The following is a 22,113-nucleotide window of genomic DNA, read 5'->3' as shown; positions in this document are numbered from 1 at the left end:
CTTGTACACGTCACGTACCTTCGCAACCATTTCCACAAAATATTCATACACAGTTCGTCCTTTAACATCACAATGTCTATATGGCAACAGACTACGCCAGACTGCGTGCATTCGAAGTAAAAAGATGACATCCATCTGTTCAAAATCGTGTTCAGGTGGTAAAAAACGAATGCCATGTGGATTGAGGGGTAGGTCTATCTTTATTGTTCTCTGTAATATATCCCAAAAGAATATGGCATTATTACAATCGATGAAAACATGTTCGATCGTTTCAGCTTTGTTGCACAGAAAGCATCTGCTTCCCCATGGCACATAAATTCCTCTTTCCTCCAACCACGTTTTAACAGGCAAGGTTCCCGTGTGAAGCTTGAAGAAGAATGTTTTAACGTTTGCCGGTATCCACATATTTTTAACCCTTTTAAGTACGTCTTGCCCAGGCCCTTCTTGAAACATTAACCGATACAATGGAACAGGGAACACACTTTCAATGAGATCCTTCATAAGACGCTTTCTTTTTACATTGGAGAGGTACTCAAGGGAGAATCTCGCCCTAAGGAAACGATAGGACGTTACAACTTCACGCAAGAACCTTGAAATTGTGTAATGAGGGCCAATGGCTGAAGAAACAAAAAAATCAGGCATAGACACTGCTAACATGGTTTGAAAAAAACTGCACAGAAACGGGTCTCTCTCGTCCCTTATCAATATGAAACGTGATACAACTTGTTGAAGAAACAAGTGGCACACCGACAGACCACCTTTCTTTACTCGACGAAACAAATTTGTCCTTGATGTTCGCTCCCACGTAGAACACCAGATAAACGTGGCAAAGATTCGGTGAAATTTTTTAATGTGCTTACGTGTACAATACAGTGCCTGCAGGAGATACACAATTTTTGCAGCGAGAAAAACGTTACAAATGGTGGCACGTGCAAAAATTGACAATTCGCGGCCACCCCATGCTTCGGCCATCGATCGCACGCATTTCATCCGTTTTTTCGAGCCAGAGTGACTCGTTCTCACGATACCCATCCAAAGGCACCCCTAGGTAAGTGCTAGGTGTCGTGAGCCACCGGATATTTTCAAAAACACCGGGCGTGGCACTCCAATGGCCATGCCAGAGACCAATGCACTTTTGCTTATTGATTTTACTACCGCTTTTCTCGCAAAACCTTTCAGTAATTCTTAATAATGCGCTAACACTCTCCCTATCTGCAGCAAATAGGGCAACGTCATCGGCATAAGCTAGAACACGTACTTCACAGGACTGTATCTTAAAACCCCTGATTTCTGTACTATTAACTATTTTTCTACAGAGCGGCTCCAAAAATAAAGCAAAAAGTAAAGGACTTAACGGACAACCCTGTCGAACGGAAGAGAGTACTTGCATGCGTTGTGAGAGTTCACCATTCACAATTAAATTGGTACCTGAGCTTTGATATGCCATTTTGATGCCTTTACAGATGATGGAACCAAGTCCTACATAATTATTTAATAAAAAGAGAACACTATGTGGTACCATGTCAAAAGCCTTAGCTAGATCCATTTGCAGCATCGCTACCTTGAGGAGAGCGCTATCGCAATATTCTAAAATGCTTCTAGCTGTATGAATATTTGTAAATATTTTCCTACCCCTGATGCCGCATGTATGATGCGGCCCAACTAACTTCCCTATAACTCCCTGCAGCCTTGCTGCAAGAACTTTCATGAAAACCTTGTAGTCTACATTTGTCAACGTGATTGGCCTGTATCCTGTTACTTTAAGTAACATATTTCTATCTTTGCCTTTTGTGATTAGTACTGTGTGCGCACGATTGAACGACGGAGGTAAAGACCCCCGCTCGAGTGCCTCTGAAAATACCTCATGCAATGCTGTTGCCATATCCGTCTTGAACGCCTTGTAAAATGTCGCGGTAATCCCATCCAGACCAGGAGATTTGCCCGAGCCTAGTTGCTCAATAGCCCTCTCAATCTCTTCGATACTAATATTCATTTCTAATAAATTAGTTTCCTCTTTGCCTAGCGTCGGCATTTCTGCCAAAAAGTCATCCTCGTAGCCCGGCACCTTTGTATCACGACAAGCAAACAACTCTCTATAGTAACTTTCAAATGCCGTCATGATAACTTTCTGTTCTTTGGATATGTTACCATTATATTCTATTTCCAATATTTCATTTCCTCGAGCGTACGCCTTTTCATCTGACAAAGCTCGCTTTGTTGGTACTTCCCCCGCGAGATATTTTTCAGCACGTGCACTTATAATTGCACCTCTGTATTTATCCTCCTCTAAGCTTTCTAGTTTTCTTTTAATGACTTGCAGTTCTTGCGTTACCAAACCCGGATTAGCTGTTTCGATTCGCACCAAGTCTTCGAGCTCCTGCCGCAGACCTTGTTCATGTTTTTGAGCTTGATATTTTATATGCCCACCTCTTTCTATAGTGTTCAATTTTACCCTTTGTTTAAATAACTCCCATTTCTCTGCGGCACTGCGTAGTGTGTCATTAAAAAACTGCTCTATTTCTTTTTTTTGTTTTATCTATGAACATGTCATCCTTGATAAGCTTGGCGTTCAATTTCCACCTTTCCCATTCAAGTTTCCTTTTTTGCTTTTGCACGATCTCGAAGGTCACTAAACAATGATCACTGAAAGAAACAGCATCAACATCGTAGTTTTGACACAAAGGCGCAATCTCCGAACACACATGCACTCGATCTAGTCGTGCATGGCTGGTGCCTTGAAAGTGTGTGAAGTGCTGGCGACTTCCACTTCTTGCAAACTGTGCCATATCATTTAAAGAGAATTTGCTCTCGCATTCTTTGAGATACGCAGCACTTTCATCATTTACACTAGCAGTGGTTAAACGATCTTCCTGATTAAGGACACAATTGTAGTCACCCAACACAATCAAGCACCTCTCACAGTTAAAATACATACTCAATTCGCGAAAGAACAGACATCTTTCATGCGGCTTTGTAGGTGCATAGACACAAATAACTCTAAATTTCGCTTCCCCTTAAGAAAGATCGCACAAAACAAAACGTCCTTGTAAGCAACTTGTAACCGTTTCAATGACAATGCCAATTGAATTTTTAACAAACAATATACACGTGGCTGATGCTCCCACCGCATGGCTCACGCATACATTGTACCTTAAAGAAAATTTTGCTACCAAGCCTTCGGTCGCTTCCTCTCTGCTAACCTTAGTCTCCTGGACCGCAAGCAAATCTAGGTCTCTTTCTTGCATTATGCGTTTGACCTGGTCCGGGACTCGAACCCGGGACCACCGCATTTCCGGGGCAGCCGCTCTACCAACTGAGATAACCAGGCGGCTAGCATATGGCAGGCGAAGTCAAATTTATCAACAACTCAAAAGCATAAGCAAGAGTTTGCCGTAATAGTTCTGCGGAATCTCGCAAGGTGGTGAAAAGTAATTAATAAAGGGAAAATGAGACATCCACCCAAACGTAGCTAAGTGCTACAAGGGAAACCCACACGGGTTCCTTGAAAGAAAATCTTCGATGGTCCTGGGTTCGAGTCCCGGACCAGGAAGAATTTTTCTTCAACTGCGAAGCTTTTCTTTCCAGGAACCCGTATGGGTTTCCTTTGTAGCACTTAGCTACGTTTGGGTGGATGTCTCATTTTCCAATTATTAATTACTTTTCTCCACCTTGCGGGACTCCGCAAAACTATTACGTCGAAGTAGATGATGTTCTCATGCCTGAACTTGCTGTCCCCAGCGTCGAATTTCATGCCTACCTTCATGTCTCCTCCTGTCGCGCGCACACTATAGCCGGCTATAGAGCAATCAGACTGACGGCGACTTCTCTACCTCTCCGTGCAAAGGAAAATTCTCCTTCTCCAACGTTCTCCAAAGGAGAGCCCTTATATCGAAGAGGTGGCGGGTGGAGGGTCACGTGGTTACACTATCTACTGCCTCCACGTGGTAACATAAAAGGGCAAGGGTAGAGCACTAGTGAAGTATATATGCACGAACACACAATATATTTCACACATAATGAAGTAACTTCGCTCAAACGAACATTCTTTTTGCAGACAACGAGCAGCTTCTGCACAACTTTCATCGTTGTGGTTCCCAGCAAAGGAACTTGGATGCGAATGTAGAAGCTTCCATCGGCACGACACCGAACTTTCACTCTGCTCATTTTAAGTTTGTAGAAAGCTTCGTAACAGGTTACGGGCCGTCTAACTTCTGTATACCCTGCAGTAGTCTCTAGCGAGACTGTATGAATTACGAGGCACTGCGGTTGACTGGTGTTCTGGCCGCGATGTCCTTACTGAGTGCGGAGAGCCCGTTTTATATATACTTACCGAGAAGAATATACCCCGTCTGGAAGTGTGGGGACCACGGTACGGCACGCGGAAGATGCCCTTCTGCGGGACGAGATCGCGTGCTATACGAGGAATGGGTTTGACCGGTGGCCGAACTAGGGGACGGTTATTCGGGCTTCCTCTCTTGACTTTCGGCGGGGAGCAGGGGGCTGCTCCGATTGCAGACAGCATTCCCGGAAGCACGCCTTCTACCACGGCATGAATTTCTATCTCTTCCGAACAGCAGGCCCAAACGCCATGCGTTTTGAATAAACGTTTCGTCATAATAAATATGTAGCGTATAGCTCCACATGATTTCCTATAAGGCACCTGTAGAAGTACGATGCTGCATTGATTTGTAGCCGCACTGCGGGATAAAGACAACTTTGTTACGTGCCGTCGAATGTGTATTTTAATAAATTACTCTTATAGTCGCACTGATTACTACATGGGGGTTCAGTGGAAAAAAAACGAAGAAAGGCGAAAGCACTCGCAACCCTACTGCAAAACCCAGTATCCAAGTGTCCAGTGCCACGCCGGATTATAGACCCAGTGTCGCGCGCTGGATGCTGGGCTGCTGGGTAGGCGCGGCGTACTGGGAGGTGCGGGGTACTGGTGCAAAAAGGAGCTGAAGCGCGTAAAATATGCGGTGCCCGGGCAGCGTATATATAGTTTTTTAACACAGAAAGCAACAGATATCGTTTTAGTGCAGTAAAGAAATATAAAGTAAACATAAATGTTTACACCAGAATTCGATCATCTCATCTGCAGATCCAAAGCCCGGTACGTTACCGGTACGCCACGACAGTACATGGAATTGCGCGGATAATTTGTCATGCAAAGGTCCAGTCGCAGCTTTAGTTTCACAGGGACGAGTCTAGCACAGACATGGTAGATGCGCTATCGCCCGCAACTAAAGCTTACGCCTGTATCAGAAAGAAAAAGTTGTCCGAATTCTGTAGTGTGCCTGGAAGTGCCACAACGGCGATTTTCGTTTGCGATTGGTATTTTAACTTGGAAAAAAGTCCTAAATGAACCGCCGACCCGGGACGCTGTATGGGCTGTTACTGCCGATTTCGATAGCCATTTCTTGTTCTTCGTGCAAGGGATATGCAACGTTTCCTTAGTTCAATGAAGTGTTTCAATCGACACGTCTGTCTAGCCGCGCACATATTCGTCAGAGAGGCGTAGGCTATAGTGCTGGTATACTTCGGCGACAACACATATGCCTATGTTTATAACGCGTCACATCGGCGCTAATCGCTTGTTGTGCTGACACTGCAGACACGAAAAAAATAGTTCATTTAAAAACACCGATGCGAAAGCTGAAATATAGAGTGATTTATCCTTGTTGTTGATTCTTGAGTCCAGACGGTCCGATAGCGTGTGGGCCGACTCGGCGGATACGATATAGGCGTAAAAGCTTCGGTGTAAGGGACCGATGTCGAAGCGGGTACCTGGCGAATGCTAAAATGTGTGTATTTCAGCCTCAGAACCTTTTATCTGTTATGTTTTAGTACACTAGGAAACGTGGAAGCGCACGAATCACATCAGCTTTGTTATCGATGCGATAATAGAAATCAGTGGTATGCTTCGAACTCGGGGTCGGTTCCAACGAACGCATCCGAACAACTTCTGGGTTTCGTGTCGACTGCGACGACGGCGACAGCTCGTAGTCATCTGTTACGTGCAAACTACTAAAAAACAAGGCGTCCTCTGCGTTTGCGTGGTTTCGTTCAGGAATGCAGCTATCCACCCAGTCAAAAGGGAAAATGCAAAAAAACAAAAGTGATCTTCAGCGTGAAATATGCACAGGGCACCTCACGCACATTTATTCCAAGCTGCGACACGAAAGAGACCTTTATGATCCGAAGATATATCGCTATTTAGGACACGAGACTGGTATCAAGCGATGAAATTGTATAAAGCATTTAATATCCACCAGCGCCTATCCTCGTTGCGTACTGTAACCAGTGCGGCACAAACGCAACCAGCTCTGTTTCCATGCAGTGCGAGCCAGCGAACTGCAGCGAGAACCAGCGCGTGCATACAGCACAAAGCAGTGCGCCCCAGCGTCATCGCAGTGAAACCAGCGTCTCGTCCAGTGTGAGCCAGCTCGTATACAGCGTTCTCCCTGGTGTCCCAGTGACTCCCAGCGAGCGCCAGCGTCCCCAGTCCGATCCAGCGTCAAAAAACGCGTTGGTTTCCCACTGGAAGGCACTGGAAGATGCTGGTTTTCGCAATAGGGAAGCAACTCTGTATGTGCCTTAAATTGCGTTATCCAAACAAGACAGAAGTTCACAGGAAGATGGAGACTTGAAGTCGGTAACAGTAGTCGAACAAGGAATGTCACCGAGTCCACCGACATTACTTGTATGGGCACTGTTGTACACCGCATAATGTGGCGTGTTTACTTCTTCTTTATTGGATTAACAATCTTCAATGACAGCTCAAGTTCTGATCGACTCTACAGTGCCGTTTCATAATTAACGGCAAAATTATACGAGCTGCAATGTATTAGGTAGGGTAATCCTTTTTTTTTAATCAGCTGTGATAAATAGCACGATTCTGCCTGTTCTTCTCGACTACTGACTGAGAAGTTACTTACAGGGGAAATCAAATATATAGCTGCCGAATGGAGAGTGGCTAATTATGGTTTCAAAACACGTTTTCCGGGCTCATCTTTTATTTATTTACTGCATTGAATCCTCTTTAAGGTACGCTTATTCCCACTCCTGTGGCTATAGTTCGTTTAAAAATGTACGCTCCTGAACTGCGGTGTGAAGCTATGTTCGCGTTTCCCTTAATCTTTGTCAAACCTATATCTCCCTCACGCACTACACCTAAAAATTATATGGAAGGTCATTGCGTTCTGGCCGCGTCATGTGAGGAAGGGCATTTCACAAGGCTGCACCAGCCTTGCAAACATGCAAGCGGTGGCCGACGCGCTATGATATGCGTTGAGGTGGCATGATGCAAGATGGGTGATTCCGGCCACCTTTAAAAAAACCTTATGGTAAATGGCTATATTGCGCTCAGTTTTACAAACACGATATTAAGGAAGGACAGGACGTGGACGGACGAAGCGCAAACTACCAACTGTTTGATACTGTTAAAGAACGCGCTTATATACAAGGAGATATGGTGCGGGGGGGGGGGGGGGTACATATAAAAAGATATGACAAGGTGACGACATGTGATTATAGTTTGGGGTCAGGCATACATCCTTCACATGCACCCGTTCGTCCTGGCAAACTCGACCTCAGCTTTGATAAGCGCGATGGACGGAGTGATTACGCACGTCTCTTTTTCTTTAGCTATCGCAAGCGCCTCCCATATTTCTCGCTCCGTTTTTGTTTTTGATGTTCCGATGAATGTGGTGCTTTCTATTAGCGGGGAGCATTTGCACTGTTTGCAATGTGCGGCCAAGTTGCTAGGTGCTGTCAGAAGCTGGCACGTGTATTTGTGCTCCCGTAACCTATCGTTTAGACAACGTCCAGTTTGCCCAATGTATACTTTCCCGCAATCTAGTGGGATTTGGTAAACAACTGAAGTAGCGCATTCCACGTAACGGGTGCATGTGAAGGATGTATCCCTGACCCCAAACTATAATCACATGTCGTCACCTTGTCATATCTTTTTATATGTACCCTCCCCCCCCCGCACCATATCTCCTTGTATATAAGCGCGTTCTTTAACAGTATCAAACAGTTGGTAGTTTGCGCTTTGTCCGTCCACGTCCTGTCCTTCCTTAATATCGTGTTTGTAAAACTGAGCGCAATATAGCCATGAACGTTCACCAACTAGCCCCCTTCATTGCTTTACCTTATGGTAAAGAGAGCGGGGCGTTGAGGTGACGAAAAGCGACAGTTGTCAAGTTAGATTGTGCTTTTAACCATGAAATGTTGATGTCATGCGAATATGAAGACTGTGTGAATCGAGTCGCATGATTGTGTACCCGTTCGAGTAGATTGATGACATAGGTTATTTTGGCGAGAGTATTACACAACACAGTGCATACGAGTTCGCAAAAAGATCTCTAGACAAAGGCCAGACGAGCGAAATTCATTCATTGTTTTATTAGAAGCAGTATACACAGTGTCTCACGTAACTTGTGCCAAAATTTAAAGGTATGCCAGTGACACGTAATTGGACAGAGCCAATGTAATGTGGTTTGCCGTCGCTTGGAAGAAGAAATACTGCTTTTTTATTTTGTTTAATTACACAGTTAGTTAGACACAGACACAGACACCAGTAACGAGACACATGCCATCAAACTGGCTGTAGAAATGCACTGCTGTAGCAATTACTTTTTTTAACAAAAAGCACTGGTGTCATCCTGGAAATTAATTTCAAGTGAATATGTCTTTCAAACTCACTGGCTGCAATTTGCAAACTGAAATATGTGCCGTGATGTTATAAGTGAATTAATAAATTTATGAGAATCAGTTTAATGTTTACATTTCTTGTGCTAGTAATGTCCACCCCTGAATAATCCGGCTCAAGAACAAGAATTATGCTACCTGGCACAGACAACTTAAAAAAAATCTATAAAACTGAAAATGGATCACTGTACAATCCTTATTTGTTGGTTGAATGGTGTGTGCCAATTTCAGTAAACCTTACGTACTTTTGAAACATTGCAATCACAATAAGTGATGCTTATGGGAGCAGTTTATTATGCTGCATTGCTGTTGCATGATCCAGTTGTGTTATCTGCCATGATAACGTTCCTGCACAGGTCATTCCATATCAAGCGACTTATTCATATTAACTGCTTCAGATTTTTATATAAAAAAACAGCTATTAGTGGTGTGCTGGAATACAACAATGTTACTCCTTGTGTGAGTTCCATTTCAATTTTATTCACTGCCAGAAAAAATAACGAAAGAATTCAGAAAAAGATATGGTTTCATGCAAACATGAAAGGCACATCATTGCCATTACCGGAGATTTTTTGTTGCATTTTAAATTTAGGCCAACTTATACCTATTAATTTTTACTCATGTATTTTAGATAGCAAGAAACCATTTTTACAAAGTTATCTAAAATGCAGTTTTTACTGAACTCTGACAATGGCACAGATGCACTTGCAGGTGTGCAATTCCATGCGGAATCGACCAGCGTTTTTTTGACACCCCACATATAGCTGAAACATTGCCATATGCTTACTAGAGTTCAAAACTCGTTACCCACTTTTATTTATTTTTGCCAGACATTTTGTAGCATTTTGGTGACATTAGTTTTCCTGCTCAGCTGAGCAAGAGGACATCAATCAACATTCTTTTTCAAATGTACATTGTATTGATCGAGGCCTTCAAATGGTGTGCGTGGAAATACGGTGAAGTGATGCAACTGCCAAAATAGCCAATTTTTCAAATATTTGAATACTTCAAGTGCTTTTGGCACCGGCAAAAGTGAGTCAAATTGCAATCCGTGTCACAGGACAGAAATTAAATACAGAATGGTAGCCCAGGTGACACAGTATAGCAGAAAAATATTTTAAGCTCTGAAGGTTCAGCTGATCGCCTGTAAAAAAAGAACAAATTCTAATCTTTTGCAAGAAGCTTCATGTTCAAGGAAAAAACAGCTTTGGTAGTTGGCCAAAAAATATGTGATACATTATTGGATAGCTCTACATGTCTGCTATGCATGTGTGAAGTTAAAAAAGGAATTATTTTTAAATGCCAGAATTTCTTTTTTGAAATTTTGTCAGCACCGACTTTTCTCGGATGTGCGCACAGCTTCCCGGTTGGGAATGCAGACGACAAAACTGGCTTCGTCTGCAACACAGATGACAGAGAAGCGGTGTTAGGGTCTGCATTTTGTTGCCAAGGGACACATGCTCTAATGCAACGAGGCTTGTGTTTGGTGTGGGCCAGGTAAACCATACAGCCATTGCACATAAGATATCAATACGAGGTCTGTTAGAAAAGTATCCGACCTTTGGCTGAAGAAAAAAAAACTGGCATAACTGGAGCGATGGAAACCTAATCACCCTCAAAGTAGTTCCTTGGGACTACAGCCACTTCTCCCAGCGGTGCTGCCATTGTTAGAAGCATTCCAAGAAGGCCTCTCTCCGAATGGAGTTTAGCTTAGCTGTCGTTGCAGCCATGTCTTCTCTTGTCTGAAATCGCGCTCCTTTCAATGGCCTCTTGATTTTGGGAAACAGCCAGAAGTCGCAGGCAGCCATATCAGGAGAGCAAGGAGCCTGTCAAACTACAGGAGTCAGGTTTTTCGCCAAAAAAGTCTGAATCGCGAGAAAAGCATTGTCGTGATGGATGCGCCAATTTCCTGTTGACAACTTCGGTATCTTGCGCCACACAGCATCACATAGGCCATGGAGGACATCCCTGTAGTAGTCTTTAGTGATTGTTTGACCCTGTGGTGCGTACCCGTGGTGTACCACACTGCGGGAGTCAAAGAAAGCAGTCAGCAACACTTTGACATTGCTGCACACTTAACGGTCTTTGGTTGGTGACGTGGAATGCTTCCACTGTAACGACTGGGATTTGGTTTCCAGGTCGTAAACATACACCCCAGACTTGTCACCAGTGATTATGGTGTTCATGAAGTTGGGGTCACTGTTTGCGGAATCCAGCATGTCTGTGAGACTTCAACACGAAGTTGCTTTTGCTCCACCATGAGCAGCTTGGGAACGAATTTCGGCGCAACTCTCTCCATGGCCAAATCTTCAGTGACAATGGAATGTGGATAAAATGTGCTGAAGCCCACCTCTTTCGCAATTTCTTCGATAGTTACACGACGGTCCCGCATCACCACGGGGTTCACTTCGGCAATGACCTGGTCATTTCGGCATGTTGATGGCCGACTAGAGCGTGGCTCGCTCTCCGCCGATGTGTGGCCGTCTTTAAACTGGTTGCACCACTCCTTAATCTGTGTGCTGCTCATAGCATAGTCACCGAAAGCAGTCTGAATCTTCCGAATGGTTTCCTCTCGGCTGTCGCCCAGTTTCTGGCAAAATTTGATGCAGTAGTACTGCTCCAGTTGCTCCGCCATTTTTCTTGCAATAAAAAATCGACGAGAGCACTGTGTACTACCTCATTCAAACACTGCGTCCCAGCAATTCACGCTATTGGCAGGCGGGAAAAAATTTGTGCATGCGCACAAAGGTTCAAGGGCGGCTGATGAAAGCGCGTTTGTTTGATATTCACCAGGTGTTCGCAAAAAAAGGTCAAATACTTTTCTAACAGACCTCATACGTATTAAATACGTGAGGGAATCCTGCAGTGCTAAAAGATATGTTTCATGCAGTTTACAAAAAAAAAATATCAGCTGTTATGTAGACAGTAAATCCAGAAAGAGCGCTGATATTGTTCATACAAAGCATGTTAAAGGGCATGTCGCTTTGCAATGCAACATAGAGGGAGCAGGACAATTCGTGCCCTGCTCCCTGGAGCCCAATGATGATTCAAGTAGAAAACACCTTCATAATTAAGACTGAAAACCTACATGAGTATGAACAAATTCTTGTGGTGTTTGCTACCACTGTTTCAGAGCCGGAACATGCTCATCTATAAAAGTCATATGTGCCATGTTCATTCTGATGTGGTCAGACACTATTGGCGACCAGTTTTTGCATTCATGTTAAAAAAATACGAGTTTAGAGCGCAGCTGAAGCGCTTGACGTCACCTGCCTTCGTACTGATAAAAAAGGCAGTCAGTTTGCAGAGTAATTCTTGTGGCTAATTATATTAACAATCTTTCCTTGCTAGATGACATGGCTTCATATATTTATGCTATATTTATGTTGTATGTGTGATCCACAAATGAACATTGTAAAAAATAATTTATCGCACTTAAAGCATAATACCTTTTTGTTACTCGTCACATGCATAGCAGACATGTAGGGCTGTGTAATGATGGGCGACACATACTTTTGTGCCAACCACCAAAGCAAATTCGTTTGCCTTCAACACAAAGCTTTTTGCAAAAAATTTGAACTTTAGTTTTTTCAGCTGATTAACTGAACCTCCAAGGCTTCAAATATTTAGCAGCTATCCCAAGTCAACCAGTCTGATTTTATATTTATTTTGTGCCATTTGTATTTCCCTACGTTGAAGAAAATTCAAACTTTACAAATTTTGGCAGTCACACCACTTCAGTCTCTTGACATGAACACCATCTGAATATCTGGATCATACAATTTCCCTTTCAAAAGAAACGTGTATCAGTGCCTTCTAGCTTAGCTGGGCAAGAACAATAAAGCTTTGCCAGAATTCAAAAAAATTATTGCAAAAGAAAATAAATGGGGAGCAAGAGTTCAGAGCTTCAACTATATCTGTGATGGTAAAAAAACGCTGGTTGGTTGCCCTGGAATGACTCAAGTGTATGTATGAAAGCAAATTTTCTCAAAAATTTTCGCATTTTACCTACTCAAAATCAAGCAAACTTGAAATGGTTTGCCATAATAGAACAGTTCTTGACAAATTGGGTGGTTTGGCATGAAATGACATATGATACTTAAAAAATATAATAAGGAAACACCATCCCTACTGGAACCATATCAAAAACATAAAAATGTAGTGAACTACAACAAAGCACAGCACTTGTATTCTGGATTGAGCAATCTAATGTGGGCTTCTCAGGAGACTAGCATAGTAGCATAAATAAAATTAACATAAAAATGTCAAGGCATAGAAAGGCACTACATTTGTATGCTCATTTGAGAAATCCATCAGAAGACTAACATAAAACATAAAAATGTCGAGAGTTACAAAAGCACAACACTTGTGTTTTGGTTTGAGCTGTCCAACTTAGGCTCTTCAGAGGCGGCTGGTCCCATGCGAGAAGCGAGGCCAGAGTTCTTTACATAGGGCATGTTGGTACCAGGAAAGTTGTGACACGTGAAGCCTGCAAAAACAACAAGCCAGAACAAGTTTTAAAAAGCAACTTCAACATGCAAAAGAATGGCATGCAATATGCCCTCATTATAACGAAATTGATTTATGTATTTGTGCTGCTTTATTTCAACTTTGCACGGGTACAGCTTTACGGCATGACCATTTAAATTTATTCAAAGTGGCACAGGACTCAACTAAGTGTCAAATGCAGGAAAGGGCAAAGAGGAACAAAACACTGTAGCAAAATAACTTTATGAATACAGCCAACGACCGATTTTTCGGACCCTCTAGGGAACGTAAAAACGTCCGAAAATTCAGGCAGTCCGAAAAAATGAATGCATGCAAAAAACGCACCCTTTTTCTTTTTTTCTCAGATCTAGAGGTAAAGGGCGAAGTAACAGGCTCCCGAAACCCTGCCACAGCATCAGTGAAGTGGCTATAAAAAGAGGCGTTCAAAAACTCTGTATGCAGCCGACTGCCGGTTTATTATGCACATGTGCATCGTCGGGCAGCCGGTGTTATTGCTGCAGTGGCTTGAAGAACTTGTTGATTGTTGTTTTGACGGCGTTCCGGTTGCATGCGATCATATTCGCCTCGATCTGAGCAAGGGTCATGTCAGCACTGTACACCGATGAAAGAGTCAACAGTGCTCGCGTCAACTTGGCGCTGTAGGCGGCGCAGGCATTGGCTCCTCATTTTCAACATCGGAGTCATCTGAATCCCCCACAACCTGACGGACTATTTCCTCGTCAGTCAGTTCTGCGCGGAAGTCGCGCTCGTTGTCAGCGTCAACAAACTGTTTGAAAGTTATTTCCGTGGGTATGGAAACCCCAGCAGAGCGGAGGTCGTTGATCACGTCGCCCGACGGTACTGCTTTCCGCGCTTCGATGCCATCGGCGAGGACGACGAAGACGGAGTGGGCGCCATCGAAGGCAAGCGAAATCGTCAAGTTGCGAACAGTGGAGTTCGCTGACGAGCGTCGAAGCACCTAGGCCTACCGTCGCAGAGCACACTTGACACAACAGCACAACCACACACCACGCTAGCCAAAACGTGGCCTGCGCAAACAAACAAACAAAATGGCGCCGCTCCGGAAACTCTGCCGGAGGCGGGAGTGCGGCGATGAACATAGCCAGTGTGGCCAGACCAAATCGGTGTGTGACGGCTAAATTCGGCTAGTTGTGGTTCAAAGCGGTGATATGCTTCGGCTGCAAGTGGATTTCCTTCGCAAGGGCGCTGCGCGAGGAGCCAAAAGACCTTCCGTCCGTCAAAAAGTCCAGAAAATTGGACGGCGGGGGGTTCGAGCGTCCGAAACTTCAGATGTCCTTATACATTGATTCTATGGGGCTCGTGGCGGTGCCGCGAAGATGTCCGAAATATCAGGCATGTCCGAAAATTTGGGCGTCCGAAAATTCAGTCGTTGACTGTATCCGCAATGTCGAAGATGTGAACTTTGCTTGCTGAGAAACAAAATGGTGAAAAAAATTCATGTCGTTTATAAATAAACCTGAACTGACAACTAAAATTATTTCTTGTAACTTTCATAATTAAAATATGCAGCACTTCACTGTGCTTTTCCATGCTCCAAATACAATACTGTCATGTCACTACAATTGAGTGTAGCTTCATTTGAAGTTAGGTTTCTTGAGTTCACATGCAATCGGAATGTACATCTCGCCTTACAATGACTTAGGACTTTCTACATTAAAGAAGACACTGCTTACAGCGAAGTATGTTTTCTGCCTCAACAAATGAATGACTGTTATAATGAGGATTCGGTGTAGTTGTGCACCGAGCTCCTTAGCATGACAAATGCAGAATGTGACAGATACGAAGAAATGCTCAGTCTTTTAAGAGCCATATGCCATAGGACTGACTTCTTTAATGCTTTTAGGGTTCACTGCCGTACATCTGTGGCTGTAACGGAACATTTTGAAAAAATTTGCCTTTTCGGAACAGTGCTGCCTAGCATCCCACTGGAGGTGCTGCAACCTTCTGAGACTTCTAGAAAACATTCTTATAGTGCTGTCGCTCCTGGAGTTTCTCCAAACCTGATTTTTCACTTAGCTCCTTGGTGTCTCTCATTGCAGTTATTTGGGAGTGTTGCCACAAGTTTTTGTAAGTTTCATTACACAAAAAAATTATGCTGCTTTATCCTGCATAAAAAAATAAAACATGTAAAACTGCAAATACTGAAATGGTATTGCCACTTTATTGTTATTTAAAAAATTATTTACCATTTTATTTTCTCAGAAAGTCACTCTGAAGAACTTAAATCTGCAATAAAAATATTAAGGATGCACGAAAAGTGATTTTTGAGACTGAACCGAATGCCAGATGCAAATCAAACATTGGATAGCTTCTGAATAATGAACAGCTGATATCACAATTACTTTAAGATGAGGTTCACATCCTAGCATTCTTAAAGTTAGCAAGTTTCTGTCATTGCTATGAAGAGCTGTTTATTAAAAGCACAAATGGAGCAGCAAAATGTTTCTTCACATGCACAGGGCTCTTCAGTAAGCATTAATGATTGCTGTACAGCCTCTAAAGTACAGTTACTTAAGTAACGTAGCCTGGTCTGCTATTCTTCCAAGTTCTTACGTTTTATGTCTATACTACGTTATTGGAGGTGAACATTTACCGTACTTTGGCTCAAATTTCATGTTTTATTGGTGTTTCGAAATATTAGAATAATACTCGCATTTACAAATAGTCACCATTAAAAGACTAAATTGAATAGGACACTATTCAATTCGAAAGTTTTGAGTATTTGCACACCACAAAAAATATATAACTCCTAAATTAGAGAGGCATATTTCTCCCCAAAATGTGATCCTCAACGGGTTAAACAAGAGTGACAGAAAAGCCCATTCATCTTTTTGATAAATTTAAGCCCGTAATCTACTTGGCACTGGTTCGTAATAACCCTGTTAACAGGTAGGTGAAGTAAGGAAGCAGGAAACAATTCTAACAATTCCAGCATGGGAGTAGGGGACATGTTCGATAGTCTGTAAGAAGCTTTATACATTAGGCTTCAAGAGCCTATTCTAAATTTATTGAAGTATATGGGGAAAAGCCACATAAATATTTTTTTCATATCTTAGAATAGAAAGTGATAAAGTGGATGTTAATAAATACGAGTCATAGGTTAGGTGCTTAGAATGAGTAAGCGTCCACTAAGCATATTACTGTTGACAGTGAAGCTGGCAACTCTGTCCCTGTTGTTTCTTTCATTGGAACAACCAAAAGAAAATTGCCACACCACTCAGATTCCCTCTGCTGAAAGGCTGCTGTCTGGCATCACAACGACCTCCTTCAAGATAGGAGCAACATTATTTCAATGTGGCCTGTTAAAATTGGTGAAACTACAGTTTCACATCTCAGAACCTGGAGAGCTGTTTTGATTTCTGCAATTCGGTGAACGTGCTCCTGCTCGAGCTGAGCAGTAACCACACTTGAGCATAGCTTCTCCGCAATTCGTGCATTAGAATAACACTTTAAGGTTACTTAAACATGCCCTCCATGCCAATAGATTTAGAGCGTGCGTCACAGACAACTATTCCTTGCAATGACAGCCAAGTAGCACTGCTAATGCGCAAATGCAGCTCATCTTATGTGGTGGAGCCGCTAAAAACTTTCGGCAGTGAAGGCAGCTTTTAAACTTTAGAAGCATTTGAGTATGGCGGCATTAGGCACTTAAAATCATATGAACAGTCATTCCAAATGGTAGGCTATTGTAGCACACAACTGCACACACAGGCTACTTGAAAGTCGTTTGTTATGCCAATGGTAAGTTCATAATTTTAGAAAAAAATGTGAATGTAAAAATGCAACCGGAAAGGATATATGGTACTTGCCTATAACAGCACTGACCGTGGTGGGGTCAAGAGCCTCTTTTGCCCCTTGGTGTTATTTCCAAAGCCCAAATGGCCGGCCCATGAGCTCCTTCTCTGTGAACACATGCTGAAGCAAGGCCCTTGTGAACTTTCCTGGTCCACCATGGCAGGCCATGGTAAGCTGTGCCAGGGTAACCTTCTCAATGTGCACTCCTACAACCTATGTGAACCTGCATGTTTAAGCAAATGTTAGCAAAACAGTTTTTAAGCCTTTCAAGCACATTCACACAACAACCCTACTGCAAATAAATGACAAAAGTACCTGTTGCAAATCTAGAATGCTAAACTTGACTTCTTACTAGCTTCTTATGCTGTCTGGATGTCACATGTCTCAGAAAAACAATCCAGCAGAAACAAGAATAATAGACCAAAGTATCCAAACGTCTAGTACTTGAAAAAGGGGAGTACTAGCAAAACACAAATGACATGCACACAAGGAAACGGCATTAGACACGGACGGACATTGGGACGGACCAGCATCCATCCCTGTCTAACGCCTTTTCCGTGTGTGTGCGTCCTTTGTTTTGCTGGTACCTCCCTTTTTCAAGTTCATCATGCACAACTGGCCCAAGAGCTTGCGCTAATGCACATCTAGTACAATTTATTGTGATTACCATTCTTGGATACTTCATATTTTCACGTGTTTGTCTCTATTTTCCCATCCATTTGTGTCAATATGTAGCCCATGGTCTAATGGGGAGATTGGGCTGCTATGTTAAGGGAAGAGTTCAAAATCAACTGTCGGAACAGCTTGGGTGACTGGGTATGCGACCCTGGGCATATGCCACTTTTCAATGAATCTCTTTCACGCTATCTTGGGCAACTGCTGCTGCTTGTGTTGGCAAGCAGCATTAGGAGCTTGAAGAGGGACGTGATTGTCGATCATTACTAAGATTACCATTACACGTCACGTTCGCTTGCTGTGCTCCAGAAGTAATATGTGAGATTCCACACCACCGTATGCAATGTACATAAGCCGCAAGGACAGTATGTGCCAACGAACACCTCGATTAAATTAATCGACTCGCAAAGCACAGGCTGCACAAGATCACGGAGTGAACTCAGAAGTTTGTGGACAGTGAGTTGATGTCGATGTCAGGGACCTCCAGGAGACTCGGTCATTTCCTCGATGTGCATCATCGTGCCGTCACACATTGTATTACAATTCTGTCTGTCTCGTTGTACCACCATTCTAATAGTCATCACGTATCACCACAATTCAAAATAAACATAGACACTTATATCTACTGTTTATTTAATCTTTATGGAGAATACCTTGAGCATGAGTTTTTGTAGAGATCATGAATTCTACAGCTTAAAGGAGCCCTAAAGTAAGATTAAATTAAATTCTGCCGTTTTAAGTGCCAAAACGACAATATGTTTAGGCACGGCATAGTGGGGAACTTTGGATTAATTTTTACCAAATCAGGCTGCACAGTACATGGGCAGTTTTCTATTTCACCTCCATCAAAATGCGGTTGTTTGATCCAGTGACTTAGCGGCCCTGTGCCAACACCCCTAAGCAACTACAGTGAAAGCACTAAAGGGAAAAATTATTTTAGATGTATCTGTAAATGACCTTCCTACAATTCAAGAGATTCACTCGTACCGTGAAGGGGCTGAGTAAACTGTAAAAGCAGCAAGAGGAAAGATTGGTGGCAGTACTGCCTTGAAGTTACCACACCTGCTTGCTGTGACGTCATGGATTTTGATGCTGTCCAGGTGTAGCAATTTTTTTTTACAAATAAAGATGTTCTTCATCGTATTCCAAAAACCCAAAATAAAAAGCGTCAGGAACTCTTACAGAATACAGCCCAAGTTTGAAAAAATACTTGGTATCCATGATGTGACAATGAGGTGTCAGCATGAAGATTTTGGGGCGATACTCAGAAAATTGAACTTTGAGCTTTATTTTCTCTAATAATCAAGCAACTACCAAGAAACTTACAGAAGTAGATATTTAAAACGATGCTTTATTTTAAATTCATTTAGGGTGTCATTAGTGTCCCCTTAATACAAAACAAGGAATGCACTTGGCTGCGTAATAGGTTAACATGCATCACTGGTTCTCATTAAGGTAGGATTATCAGTATAGCAAAGGGCACTGGCACTGGCTGCTCCAGAGGGGAGCCCTGCCACTTCCCCTCAACCTCCCAATTTCCAATTTCTTTATGAGCAGTGGTGCAATTTCTGTATCTTAACGAGACATGATGCCAAGGAGATTCATGCCATGCTGGCTACAGTATGTAGTTACCCGCACTTCACACCGTCCAGCTCAGCATCAATGTTTTTGGAATTTGGCCCTTGAAATGCAGAAAGCCCCGATCACTGCTCGTTCTTCAGCCAACTTTCTCAAAGGGTGCTGCTGTTCTGGTTTGGTACCTCTAGCAGTGCACTGCTGTATGACATAGGTCATAATACCTTCGTTCTGGTAAAACTAGAAAGATGTGCACTCATGTAGACCACTAATGTCCACACTAAGTTTCTGAACGCCCCTCTCATATCAGGCATATACACTGAAAAAGGCACATTCTGCGTTTAATATATTCACAAGTGACACTGAAATTCACTCCCAGTCCCGGTGCAGTTGCAAAGTCTTTCAGCTGAGTGCTTAGAGGCACCATGCCTCCTAATGAAGGCACTCTGCACCAATTGATCACTGGAGCAAATGCCTTGCAGTTGCATCAGCAATGTTGTTTTTTTTCTGCTTTCTGCAATACATTTTCACGGTATCACTGTATTTGATCATGGTGACGCTACAGAATGGATGGCCAAAGAATTCACCTTTAGCGTTCTACGTGGGGCGTCTCCCAGCTCATTTTGAATCTGAAAAAAGATGTCAGTATTAAAACGTGAAGCCACGATGCAGCAAAAGCAACAATCAAAAAAGCTACATGGACCATTAGGCTGACATGAATGGATGGATACAAATGACTAGTCACTGAATACACTAAAGTGTGGCCGCTCTTGCCAATGGTAGTGTGAGCTTGTCAAATAATTTACTTCACATTCCTCTACTTACTTTAAAAATTATTTCCACGCATCTACTTAACTGTTATGGCCACATATTAAAGGCAGCGCCTTCATATAAAACCGCAGCGTTACATTCTTTTACTCCCCGTCTACCTGATGCTACTGAAGTTTTCTTTACTCTCAAAGAAAGAATTTCACAGAACTGCTCTTTCGACAAAGCATTATTCCAAGCTTCTGGCAAAGCGTCGTCATTTAGTTCACAACGATGCGCTCCCCTTTCAATCTGTTCACTCTATAGTACTCGGAGTCAAAGCAAAAATGGCTTTTCGACATAACTGGCTACTTCTATGGTCACAAGAAACAATGCTAATTATTGATGTTTATGTTGCCGATCACGTATACATGCCGCCTCGAAACACAGTGGGACGACAAGGCAGACATGCCAGGCATCTCGTTCCTTTACCGATTTTAAAACTGTTAAATCAATCAGTTACTGAAGTGCGAAAAGCTGCAATTTCACGAAATTACATTATTCTGAATGTTGTAGGACCTGGTGTGCCATGAAATCTGCCTTTCCGTGAATGCAAAGAGCGCCTACGCGAAGCCGTTTGGCCGAAGCACTCGATGGCGTCGAACGGAGGAGATGAAAAAAGAAAGCTGAATGCGCGCGAACTGGTAGAAAACAAAACACACGCGGTTGGCAAGGCGTATAACTCGATGATTTCGCAGCACTCTGTGGCATCACCCCTATTGTATCTCACGTATCGCATAGAATCGCATGCACACCCTTGAAATTATTTATTATTATTGCGCGACAGCCTCCTCTGTGTTTTCCGATCGCGCGAACATCGGCCGCGCGGCGTGTCAGGTAGTGGCCTTGAAGCACCGCGGAGTCACTCGATCCTGAAGGGAACAGCGCAACAGAATACACTTTCGCCGATCCCACCGCCCCCCGTTATGATTACAAGCTCGCCCACACGCCTTGTACTAGCGTTGCGCAAACGAAATATCTTCGATTACAGTACAGATCGGATGGTTTCACGTCGCATTGTTTTGCGCTCATTAATAAGGCTAACTCAATCGGTGCTCGAACACCGTATCGGAAATCATGGCGTACAACATGCCCTGTTTTAGCTGGCACCACATAGCTGCTTTACGTCACCACAAGCGGAGTGTAAAGTTAAACCAGCGCAAAACTCCATGTTATATACCACAAGTCTAGTGCTGTACAACCAATTCTCGCAACGGAAGGATAGTACTAGGAATGAAAACTAGAAAAGAGGCGCGCGGAAGACAAGCACAAGAGCTGAAATTATTCCCGCGCTTCCGTTCACCGCGTCGCAATGGACGAACAAGGGGAATTCGAAACACTCACTCACCCTTGATGTCGCCGAGTAGGAGGCGATCATGGCGATCTTCGAGGCAACAAGCCCATAAAAAGGGAGCAACACGCAGGAATATTCCAAAGATGTCATAGCGAATCACACAAAGAACGCAGAAATCGCAGGAAGCTCTCAAGCAAACGGCGTGCACGAACTCGCCGTAATGCGCCAAGCATCAACAGCGCAAACGCGCAATCATACATGTATACACTCATACAAATACACGCTTTTATTATCATAAATTGTACCATTTGATAACAAATTTTGTAATGTCATGTTATTACTGAACAATTGTTGCGATTTGCAAGTGTATGAAAGTTTTTTGTTTCGCTTCTTTGATGAACTACTTTCTTTAGCGCAGTAACGCAGTGCACCGACTGGAGCTAATGGGATGCGCGGGAAACAACGCCAAATTCAAACGTCGCAAACGTCGTGCTAATTTGTGCGCGCATAGTTTTCGCCGTTTGAATTTTAAAAAAAAGTAATGCGTGCCGCAACCATGCGAACTCAACTATTGACCAGAAAAGTACAGGAACATCGCTGTTTGTGCTTCTTATTTTGACGTCATGGCAAACTGCAGGCGGTCAGTTGTCCCATTCTTTAAACATTTGTGCGTTTGCTTCTGCGCTGTGCGATTTGTCACCGAGAACGTATAGCAGCGCAGA

General features: G+C 43.2%; 1 long non-coding RNA gene across 1 annotated transcript; it reads right to left on the bottom strand.

Moving 5' to 3' along the window:
- Positions 1-17,064: 17,064 nt before the first annotated feature.
- LOC142568365 (uncharacterized) lies at positions 17,065-21,601 on the bottom strand. The gene is made up of 3 exons (XR_012825419.1): positions 21,446-21,601; positions 19,878-19,919; positions 17,065-17,263 (listed from the first exon to the last, which is right to left on the bottom strand). It is a non-coding gene; the product is annotated as an uncharacterized LOC142568365 (long non-coding RNA).
- Positions 21,602-22,113: the final 512 nt, after the last annotated feature.

The sequence above is a fragment of the Dermacentor variabilis genome, unplaced genomic scaffold (assembly GCF_050947875.1).
Source record: "Dermacentor variabilis isolate Ectoservices unplaced genomic scaffold, ASM5094787v1 scaffold_18, whole genome shotgun sequence".
Taxonomy (NCBI): Eukaryota; Metazoa; Arthropoda; class Arachnida; order Ixodida; family Ixodidae; genus Dermacentor; species Dermacentor variabilis.
This window is presented reverse-complemented; position numbering and strand designations above follow the sequence as displayed.